Raw genomic sequence first — 12,632 nt, 5'->3', positions numbered from 1 at the left:
TTTAATTAGTCTCAAGTTTGATCCCTTTATTTAGCAGGATAATCATATTAACAGAATTTATACCTTATTCGATTGATTTTCAGGAAACACTCCATTTCAAAAAATAGTCTCTAAAAAATTAATCTAAGTAGAGCAAATAATGCTTGCAAAAACTGTATCACAGGCTAGAACTAGCTGTATGAGTCACATATCACTCAAATTTCATGTGTTAATTACAGTCACACTCATTTAGAATTTCTGATCAAAGTAGACACATATTTCAGATATATGATTCTAGATGGACTTAACGGTTAGGGCTAATTAAAGCTTAAAGCTTTTTGATGCTGGAATCAACATGAAGAAGGTAATGTTACATACCAAATCTTGCTATGGGTGAACCATATAAGCAAAGCTTAAAATTCATTACTAATCCAATTAATGTCTTAATAATTTACGTGTCTAAATTATCTAATTAATATGGAATTTTCATAATTAACATAGTTAAATTGCTATACAAAACATTCCTAGTACCTCCACCTTCTCTCTGCTGTTTTGCCTATCTTTCTATTGTCCCCAGTGCAAGGCTGACAGTTTGTCTTCTTCAGAAAGAAAGAGAGAAGCATTCAAACAAGTGTCTTTGCTGGGAGAAGTATCATGTTCATGATAGTACCACCTTTCTCAGCATTGTGTCTGCTTGGGACTATTTATATACACATTTTTTAGCACAGTCTGTTTCCTTCTCACTGGTTCCCAGATAGACTTTTATAATTACACAACCCCTCCAGTCCTAAATCTCTGAAAGGGTGTTTTTGTCACATATCACCTAGGTCTACCAGACCATTACCATTAAAGCTATTTAGAGGCATTAAGTTAAAGCAGATGAGAAAATAGTAACTTGATGACTAGAAAATTGCCAAAAAAAGGGAGAATCAGCTCACACAAAGCAAGTTCAGAAAATCCTTGAGACCTTCTAATGCCAGGTTCATAGACCAGTAGCCTTCTGTTAGTAAGGGTGAAATCATATTTACCTGGCTACAGCAGCGTGCTCCGTTGATGATGGCATAAGCTTAAGAGACTTATATTAAATTAATAACAATGCCAGATGCTACCAAATTCTCTGTGCCTCAGGGTTCTATCATCTAAAGGGGGTTGCTGGTACTGCCTTACCTCAAAAAGGTATTAAAGGTTATAAAATAATGACATCTGTGATAAAAGCCCTATGAACGTATATCATAAATATACTTAGGAAAGCCAACTAATTAAAAACAATACTTACAAACAGAGTTCTGGTCCTTTCAAGAGCAGATGACAACCTCTTTCAGGGTGACCTCAACCTGCAGAGAAGGCAGGGGAGGTGCAGAGAAGGGCAGCTAGGGCAACCATAATGACGGAGCAGTTGTCCTGTGAAAGGAGACTGACAAAGCCAGGACTCCGGTGTGGAGAGGAGTGGACAGAGGGGTCAGGATTTACCGAGATTTACAAAATGAAGGATACAGTAGATAAGCTGAAAGCAGGATTGTTCTCCAAATCCTAGAATTCAAGATCTAAGCGGCACTTTATAAGACTAATTGGAGATTAGTTTAAAATGAATAAAAGAAAGTATATCTCTACAAAGTAGGTAATTAATTTCTGGAGCTTGATGCCACAAGAGGCTGTAGAGGCACACAATATCTTCAGATTCAAAAAGAGATTAAAGAAATTTCTGGACAAGTCCCTAAACAAATCCAAATATGACAAAGAAGACATATACCATCTAAAATCTGTAAGACAACACTTCTGGGTGCTAAGGGACCACAAAAAAATGGCCAGGCTTGCATGCTCTCCCTAAATTACATTTTCTATTACAGGTGTGTAATGCAGAATTCAGGCTAGCCGAAGCAGTGATTATGCCTTATATTCTTAGGTACTGTATTGGTAGGCAGGACTGTCTTTCTAGCATTTATTGGTCTCAGGTGTCACCTAAACTCCCTTCTGAAATCAAACTGCCTTCCTCACTCCATCCTCTTACTGTGAAGGCTATGACTCAGCCATATAAAGGCAAGTTGCTGAGCTCCTCCAAAGCACCATCAAACCAGTATTCCTGTATATTTCTCATCATGAACATTTGCATTTAATTTTGAGCTCTGCATGTGTGACAACAACTGCTGAACGTGATTTAGATACATACAACTAGTGAACTGAGCGCTCAGTGCTTCCTCTTACATTCTCATCTGGAAAGTTAAAAGACAATATGAAAACAACTGCTACAGGTTCCCTTGTGGCAATATGCGCTATTGTCTGCATTTTCCCCAGAATGCTCAATTCTTTTCAAATAATAGGTCTGAAATTTTAAAGTAAGTGCAACTGTATGATTCAATAAGGGATATTTAAATGCTTTTTAATGAAAATTTAATGTCAGAGAAGTTACTGCAAATTCTCAGAGGAAAAAAATAACGTAAAACAGGATCTTTAAATCAAATTATCCAGACAGTTAATCTTACTAAAACTGTATCTTTAAACTCCACATATATGTGTCCTCTTAAAAGCCACCACTTAAGATGATTTTCAGCCAACCTTAGTTTCTGGAGACACATAAGCTCTGGAGGATTGCATAACTATTTGAATTTAACTTTTCCTGATGATCTTTGTCCTACCAGTTTGTCATAACACCACCACCTTGCAAACATAAAAAAAGTACTCAAATACACAACAAACCAATTTAGTTAAACCAATTATCATAATCTACCTCTAACTTTACCTGTGGAAAATCTTTCTTTTCAGAAATCACTGTTACTGCACCACTTCAGGGAAACAGTTGCTGATCTACAAGCTGCAGATGATATTTAGTCAGGCTTTTCTTCCACAAAATCTCTTCACAAAGGTCTCTGTATTAGGTTAATCAATTTGATTGTAAAATGCTCCCATTATGGACTAATAGAAAAGAAAACAGGGCTAAGCACAAATACACAATTCTTAACTTTTCAGGAAAATAGATACCAGTATCATATATTCTAGAAGATGACCCACTTATTAGACAAATTGCATTTCAAGTACATGCTAATCACATTTAAACTACGTAATTAAGGGTTAATTTTCTGTTGGGTTTTGGCAGTTTGTTGGGTTTTTTGGTGGTTTGTGAGTTTTTAGAAAAATTATGAGGCACCTTCTATGTGTAAAGAACTCAAATCTGGTTTGTATCTGTTGTATAACATGCTGTAGCTTTTTATGATTTTTCACAACATCACACATACATTTTTCCCTGCACAGATAAGGTCATAGCAAAGCATCTCATTCTATACTGTGAGAGTATCTCAAAACTAACAGTATCTAGAGGGAAGCTGTCTCTTACTGCTGCCTTGCATATCATATTGTACTATGTTATACTGTCCTAAAAGAGAGGAAATATTGTGACTTACTTCTGCTTTCTATAGATGACAACAGAGTTTTTTCTTCAAGTTCACAAGGTTCCTTAGTGAAAAGCAGTATCATCTAAGTGTCCACCTGCATTTCTGTGCATTTGAAAATCAAGCACATTTGACTGTGGTCCTGTTTATGCAGCTATTTTACAGTCACATTTGAAAAGGCTCGTAAAGTAACATCAGAGTTTGTTCTCAAAAATTGTTTCCTGTTTTATGCTCTAAATAACCTCCTTCATCTACTTCATGATAAAAGAATTGCCATTTCAGAAATGCCTAGTAGTTGCCTTCCATCAAGCCCTTCTATTACTAAGCACTTTTGTGAGCTAGGAAAAAATAGTTATCGGATTCGTTTTCTTCACAACTACTTACACATATAAGAGACTGGAACATTTTAGAAGACAGTAAATTATTATTTACCTTGTCTGACATACCAGTTCCTCAGTGTGTTTCATTTTCATTTTCATGAGAAACAAACCAGCCTCCTGGCCAGCAAGAATCCCAAACCAATTCTTCTGGTGATGCAAATTAAACCAATTTTATCTGTCTTGTTTTATAATAGCTTGGAATATAGATTTTTGTTTTGGATTAAAGATTAAAGTTAGATCAGAAGTGTTCATTATAACTTACATGCTCACATACTGCTTTTCATATATATAACAAGGAAGTTCAGGTACTTCACATTTAGTAGAGTAAAAAATGTAATGGTGATCTAATATTTGCTGATTAGAAAAATACACTGTAAAGATAACAGGTTACTCTATGTTTCTTCTTTGGGTATTGTACAAGTAACAAATGTCAGTAGTTTAGAGCTACTTGGCTTTTAAATTATTACTTTGCAACATATGTGAAGGGTCTGTTCTTAAGGTTTCTGATCATCCTTTCTGCAAATGTGGTAGTATAATATCAAGGGAGATGGGACCTTTTTTTCTAAGACTTTTTTCTCCTTTCAACCTACAGTTTTAAAAATATCTGTATGCTTCCTGGATTGCTTACTCTAACCTTTTTTTCTGCAATAGCTATGAGTTAGAACTGAAGGGATGTTAGAAATAACAAATTCCCATCCTTTTCAAGGTTAAAAAGAACACTATTTTTTTGCATAATGGCCCAATGAGGCTACTCATACATATATCAGAAAATGACAAATCCCTATTCCCCAAATACCTGCACACACCACTACTTTCAGAGGTTTATTTATCTCAACCCTGAGGTGGATTTTTATCATTATTTGATATACCCAGTGGTAGCTGAGAAAATATGAGAATAGTCTCTGTGACCAGAAGAAGGCATTTAGCTGATATACATTCCCAGCCATTTTCTTGTATTCGTAAATTTACAGTCACACACAGATATAGTCAGTAAAGCGCGTTCAATTCCTGCAGCCTGAACAGTGACTAGAAAACACAACAATGGTCTTCAATCCAAAAATAGAGCTTCACTGCTTTTTGTACTGTACTGAATGCTCAGTATAGTGCAGATATCAGAGTGATTTAAACTTCAATTTTCTCTCCAACCTGCAGCTGCAGTTCAGAAAACTCTCTCCCCCCCCCCACACCCCCCACACCCCCACCCCCCCCCACCCCCCACCCCCAGTTTTCTTCCAAGACAGTATAAGTAGTAAAATTCTTTTGTGGAAATGAAAGGTTAGTTGCTGACACTTTGAATATAGAAATTAATTAGCATTTCCATAGCAGTGTAAATAGAAGTCCCTGGAGGCATGCAGTGGAGATAATGAACATCAAGATTAACAATACATGTTACAGACACCAGATTTATTACACCTTAATGACATGCAAAAGAACAGTTTTCAAGCAGTCAAAAGGTGCTGTGGAATAACAGGCTTCTCTGGACTATAAACTGGATTAGGGAAGTATAGTGCTTGTTCACATAGACATACAGCACATTTTCACCTAGCAGGCTGTCTTGCAGGGGAGTTTCAAAGGGCATGACTGGAAAGATATAATCCATAACCATAAATATTTCTCAGTCATCTCCAGACATTCACCTGCCTTTCATTTTTGTGACCTTGTGACACATTAATGAAAAATAGTAGTAGTCAGTCTGCTGAAATATGCAAAATGGTGTTGTGGGATATCCAAATTAATATCACCAATTCCAGATAAAATATCCATCTTTTCTCATTAATATAATCTCACTGGGTGCTGGCTACGTTTCAGTGCAAGTCAAAACACTCGCTCCAAATAGGATTTTTTAAATTAACCTACATTAGTTTATTCACAGCCTGATTAAACAGATAATTAAAAGTTACAGATGCATTGCAGTACTGAATTACTGTAGCTTGAATGCATTTGTGAGAAAAAATATTAGTCTTTCAGATGTTGGCAAAGACCTAAATGGCTATGATGATGAAGTTCTACCAAGGTTTACTATTTTGCTGTCTTCAATGCATTTTTTCTGATTTTCTCTTTCTTTTAATTAATTTAAGCAACAGCAGGAAACCCAGAGTACTTGTTAAGCCAGTATGAGGTTAGTAGGCTTAGAGTTTGAGTCATTCATCACCAAGCTGCACCAAGGAAAAAATGTGTATATCGATATTCACAGTAAAGCCTGTGCAGCTGAATAATTCTATTTAACTCTACAGGAAACTGACTTGTCTTCAAAAATTTCCTACACTCTGCAGACACTTGTTAAGAAATAATGACAGAAAATGGCCTTTATTACTGTAGTTCAAAGACAAGATTCAAAGCAGAGATAAAGTAGGTGACTCCCAATTTTCAGTTTCTGTGATGTCAGCCTAAGGAAAAAGCCTGTAATTGGGATCCACAGGATTCTGCTTTCTGTGAAACAGCAGCAGTGAACCTTTGGCACAGACACAGATTTGGACTGACACAAAAAAGTAATGTGCTTACAACGCTATTTCAAATTAACTTGGTACCAGTTGCAAAGCAAAGATTTCTCTCTGTCTGCTGTTTCTGAAACTACTAAATTTGGTATTTATTCTTTTGATTTTTGAAATCCTCAGACTGAGTGTTTGATTACCTTATTTATCTGAGAAGCTGATTTTATTTCTGTTTTTTGAAAACTTATCAAGAATAGGAAATACAGAAATTGAAAGCTTGAAATGATTGAATGAAACATCTGGAATGTAGAAATATGGGTCTAGACAACACTTAAGTGTTAGACAGAGAAACTGACTCAGAGTTATTTCCTTATGACTTGTGCTGGTTTAGATGTCTGTGAACTGAATTATAATTTTAGGTTTTAAAATGTATAAAATAAACCAAGAAACAGTTAATTAAAAGAGCACATCTGTCAAAATATCTGTCTGCTTTTCACTTTGCTAAAATATGATTCAGAAAAGAAGAAATATATTGTGGCATTTCACGGTATGAAGAGTTTCACGTTTCACATGCAAACTTTGTTCTACAGGAGGACACAACAAAACCTTGATAAAATCGAATTTGTAGTAGTTTAATTACAAAGGGCTTTGTGCAGCCCAGTAGATAGAATTTTGCCATCACTAGACAAAGGCCACAAGCTCTGTACTGATTTGTCAGTGCTGGGTCTCTGGGCTTCACTGGTCTTGCCTGAGACTGATATAGTTTCAGCTGGTTTTGAAAGTGCTAACAATGGCCAAGAGGTACAGTGCCTGTGGGCTCCCCTGTGATCCCTGATGTGGCAGGGTCTAGCTGGGCTGGGGACTCATCAGGTGACAAGTGTCAGCCTTTGATGGGAGCTGGGGCTGCGGGAGGTGGCTGCGCCACTCTTTGGCTTTAGCAGGAAGTCCCTGAGAGGGGAACTGGGGCTGTGAGAAAAAGAAGAAAATAAAATCCCAAAACTCCCACACACATAGAAAGACCCCAAAGCAGATCTAAGGCAGGAAGGAAGAAAACCTCATGATGAAGAGTATATACTTCTCAGAGGGAGATACTGGGAATGCTGATAGCTTAACACGATACTGCCTCTCATTTTTGAAAGACAGAGAAGTTTTCAGTCAAGATGTGGAAGGATGAGCATCCCACTAGAGAAAAAAAGCCAGGAAGTTTTAGCATAAACATTTAAACTGTATTAATATTGAGGCTTTCTTGTCGTCATTAGATAATTTAGACTAATGGTGAGTTCCTGGTTCCATATAAATAGCGTGCCCATGGCAAAATTTTGAGTAACAAATATTGACATTGAGACATGAATGAAGGTAAGGAAAGTATATGAAAGATTAACCACACTTTTCCTTTGTCAAAATAGCACAGGATCCAGACTTAACGATTCCCTATCATAAACCTAGACATAAGGGCCAAAATACTTAAAAGCTACCCATCATTTTGAATGCTATATTTACTCTACATCCATTTTGATCTTTTTTAAAAGGATGGATTCTCAAGCTGTGGAAATTCATCTTTTCCAAGGCACTGAAAGTTTGGCAACACCACCTCTGAAATTAGAGATCTTACTAAAGTTTTTAAGGAATGGCATATTTTCATTGCAAGTTAATAACCTATCTCTTCCATACTACTGCATTTATAGATCCACTTTGTGCATCTTGTCTGCTGACTTCTCTCCAGTCTGTAAGTCAAGTCATATACGCTCCGCAACATTGCTCAGAAAGCTTTTGATTTTCTGTGTGGGAGCAGTATGGTGAATAGTATTAATCATAGATGTGTTGATTTGTTCCCTTTTAACCTCATGCTGGGATCTTAACTCATGAGTCCCACAGAATAAAACATTATTTCCTTTCTTCAATTGTGGTCAGAGTCACAAGAGTAATTAATTTTAAAAAGAAAGAAACTGTAAACACAAATCTATTTACAAATTACTCATCTGTAAGGCAAAAATAGTGCCATGAGAATTTCTTACTTTCATTGTTTGTCCTCCCTCTCTCTCTAGTGTTTGTTTGTAATATACTCTGGTTCTACCAGGTTTCAAATATAACAATCATCACGTCAGGGAACCTGCTTAATACAGGTTAAGCAATCCCACTGTATTTGATAAGAAATTGTTAAAAGCCAAGGTGTCATCAATTATTTTTTCTCCAGAGGAGTACCGGCCTTTATTAACATCACACTTTTAACTGTTCTTTCCTGTTTTACCAAATAATTTTGTAACAAAACATTGCTCCTTAACACAGAATGAAGAGGTCAGCTTAACTTCCCTAGCTGAACCTCAAAGAGAACTATGCAGTGTGCCTGTGGCATTTTCATTCAGTCACATGAAGAATGATACCTTACAAACAGTGTACTTTAAATTACATTTTACCTGCTGTGAAGACCTGTGTACTTCTGCAGTGAAATATGTTTTCATTTGGAAGTTGTTGGTTCCTCAAAGGTGAAATTGTTAGGCATTGTTCCAAAAGAAATCAATACATAATATTTTGTGAAAAGGCATTAGGAGGGAAAAACAAGTAGCATTGGCAAACATGTCTTTATGAAGATGTCAGAGATAGGGCAATTCCTGGTTGTTTTATTTATGCTATTATTTATTACCATGCTTAATATAAAAAAATCAATGTATTCCCATAAAAGTAGAATATTTATCTGTTCTGATGTCCTAATACTTCAAAGGTACTGCATAAAATAAATGAATTCTTAATTGCCTCTTTAAAATTCTGCTGGAAAGCTGAAATGTGAATATAATGTAATAATTTCAAGTCTCTTCATGATGGATTTTACTGTATTTCTGTAGGTGTAAATATGATTTCTTCAGGAAACCTACACTAATGAGCTTGGATGCTAGATCTAATGCTACCATTGTAACCTTAATTCTGTCATTTAATTGTGACCAATACATTTATTTCAACATCTTTCCTGGTTCTCTTCTATCACCCAGAATGCTGGATACACACACACACACACACCCCAAAAAAAAAAAAAAAAAAAAAGGAAGGAAAAAAATGTAATCCATATTACAATAAAACAAGACCAGCCATGTTTAATGTCCTGTCTAAAGGAGATAAGCAAGCTATTCATGCTTTGCACTTGTGGTTCACCCCACCATCTGCTATTCAAGTCTTTCCTATTAACTATGAGCACCAGTGGTTTAAACTTCAGCATCTTTTAGAAGTTTCAGTGACCTGAAAAAAAGTGTCACATAACTGGGATTAAAGCATAGTACCAATTTCCAGTCCCATATTTTGTATTTAGTAGATCTATCATCAATTAAGTAAGGGCATATGTTAGATGAGGTCTATGACCAAATACATTTCTCTGATTTGAATCCATCCATCTACATTGCTAAAAGGCCATGAAATAGCTTCTTTGATATTTTATTATCACTGAGGTGTAAAATTTAACAGCAGAGCCATGGGTAGCTGAAATCTCTCTCTTCAGGGAAAAGGACAATATGCAAGATTTAAAGCTCAAGTGACAAGATATTCAAAAGTAGAAAATGGATGCTCAGAAAGAAACTTTGTCAGTAAAAACCATTAGTGAAACGTGCCAAAATCAAAAGGCTTCCCTTTCAACAAAATAGTCTTTTGACAGTTTTCAGATTCCGAATGCTCATTTCTTCTTCTGAAAGAGACTATGCTTAATGCAAATGTGTTCTGTGCTCTCTACTTTAACTGAGCAAAACAGTCAAGAAGAACATTGCAATTCAGATTCATTCACCACATCACCCATCACTTGCATAGAGTAAGTGCTGAGGATGTCAGGACTGTCACAAACAAACCTTGTTGTTGTTCATGGAAAATGAGTATTTAGAAAAGCAACAAAACTAACTTCAAGAAGCAGAATATAATATATGTACAATAACTTGTAATACTTGACTGGGTTGTTTTGATGCTTGCAGACAATAGGGGGCAGAGAATAGAGATGGACCTACCAAGGCATGTTCACTTCAATGTGGACTTACCAATAACTTTGGTCTAAGGCGCTCTTCTTCACCTCTGAAAGTCCCACTGTCTCTCCACTCCTGACACTAGCACCAGCTCTGGTATGGGTCACAGTGCTGACTCTGCAAAAAAGAAGCACAAAACCAGAAATCTTCAAAAACAGATCATGTCAGGGTGAGTAACAAAAAAATTGATCCAATGAAATTATCTGGGGCTTTTCATAAGCTGTTTAAAAAACCCTGTGTTGCTGGGAACGCAAATTTCTTTTGTGTCCAGACTGTAAACATTCACTGGTTTAAGAGTACCTTTAGAAAATGCCTGTTTTCCTTCGCCCCGCAGGACATCTCTCTGATTCCAAAGTCCCAAATTACAGCCTTAAGAAAAAAGACTAAATCACTAACAGTTTAGAAGGCTAACATAGGAGTAATTTTTCTTATCAACAAACACCCACAAGTATAATCTATTAATTTCCTGGAGTAATCTACAGTACAGTTTTCAACAGGTCTGTAGATCACTGTTAATTAGTCATGGTGATGTTTTGCAGTACCGCTAGAAGGCTAAAGTCAAGTTAGACCCAAGACTGACCTGTGAGTGTCTCAGCTGGTACAAATCAAAAGGTGGCATCTAAGTATAGTAGAAAGGGCAAACTTTGTGTGCCTCTCTTGTGAGTCCGTTTATGCACAAAATCCAGAAGGCCTTTTTTACTAAGAAATTTATCAATCTGGGAGTTTAAAAATGACATGCTAATTCTTAACCTTGATGCTTTATTTCCCAGGTCAAAGAAGACCTCATAACTTTTGCAGTGCTTATCTTATTTTGTGGGATGCCATGAAGTTGTAAATTCAAGTACTGGTTTATATCCTTTTTTTCAGAAGGTTAGAAAAGTCATCCATATTGTATTTCTTCACATTATTGTTGGTATTATGTCAAATGTGTAAGTTCTTTCAAACATGGACTTACTCAGATCTCCACTGAGGCTTCTCTTGATTGCAAATTATTTACCATAACTTTTAGTCAGTGAAAATACCAGACAACATATAGATATTCTATAGACCTACAGCAGGTCTAATCATATTCTCACAGAGAACTGATTTGAGAGTCCTTGGACTTTAGACGGGGGGTGGAGGGGTGGGGGGTGGGGGGGTGTCAAACCACAGTGATTTCATATAATTACTGAGACTTTTTTGATAAGTCTTAACCTTACCCCACCTCTTGGCTTTTAGTAGCTTATCGATCTTTTTGAAAGGGCATGAAAGATATTTATTGAACTTTATAATGGCAGTTAAGTAAAAACCTATATGTACATAGCCCTTTAATTCCATCTGATCATGTGTAAACAGAGAAATAAAAATTAATGTATTTTAAATATATATATATATAAACAAGCAAGCAAGCAAGCAAATATATGAGCATTTTCTTATTACTTGACATTCATGCTTTTTGTGAAAATCCACATTAACTTTCTTATAAAAATTAAACCTTTGATCCATGTAAACAAAAGAAGATATTAGTTAAAATGTTTACAAAAATATGGCATATAAATATATCAAATATTTCTGATATATCTAAATTATACTCTCTGTAAGAAGCTTCCTCTAGTCCAGTTCAGTAAAACAATAAAAGATGTGCTTAATTCTACTGAATAGAACTTACATGCATAAAATTAATAATTCACACACTCTGCAGAAAAGATTTTTTTTCTCCAACTTGTTGACAGAAAATGGGTGCTATTACAGGGAAGTAACTTGCACCACCTCCTAATATCAGATTTCAAAATACATATATTTTTTAAGGTAAGATTGGCTGTAAAGCAAATCTTAAAAGAGTAAATTCTGCCATTTTTGAGTGATTGAGCATTACTTATCTTGAGTTACAAATCCTCTTTTTTACTCTCTGAAATAATTTAACTAATGAATTGTGGATAACAGACTATTTCCATCTTCTGACCTATAGCAGTTATCAGACCTTTTCAGATTTCACAAGCTAAAATTTGGATCTGATCTATACTTCATGTAAATTCAAACCCTTTAGGAAAACATCACATACTACTGGTGTCTGTGATTAGGTAGGTGACGTTTTTCTTTTTGTTAGTACTGGTGAAATTCCAGTACATAGCATTAAAAAGAAACATGCTGTTGAATGAATTTTTTTCATTTCTCACAAGATGTGTATAATTGAGGTCTTGATCACTAACAGTCATTAAAGGTTCCATAGCTGTGCTTTGGGAAAGCCGATGTCCTGGCCATATTTAATTTTCTCTGTTTACTGTCTGGATTTCATCTGGAAACAAAAGCCTTTCTTTTTTCCTATTCTGTCAGCAGATTTTCTGCATGCTGCTGGAAGAGCTTCTGTGCTTTTTTGCAGTGGTAGGTGAAGATTTCCAAGGCACAAAGACACCAAGCTCTCAGGGATGCCAGGAAGGTCCACATAGTACACCTAGACCACAGCTGGCTGGACACAGGTTTCCCCCC

This window comes from Falco peregrinus, chromosome 3 (genome assembly GCF_023634155.1).
Source record: "Falco peregrinus isolate bFalPer1 chromosome 3, bFalPer1.pri, whole genome shotgun sequence".
Taxonomy (NCBI): Eukaryota; Metazoa; Chordata; class Aves; order Falconiformes; family Falconidae; genus Falco; species Falco peregrinus.
This window is presented reverse-complemented; position numbering follows the sequence as displayed.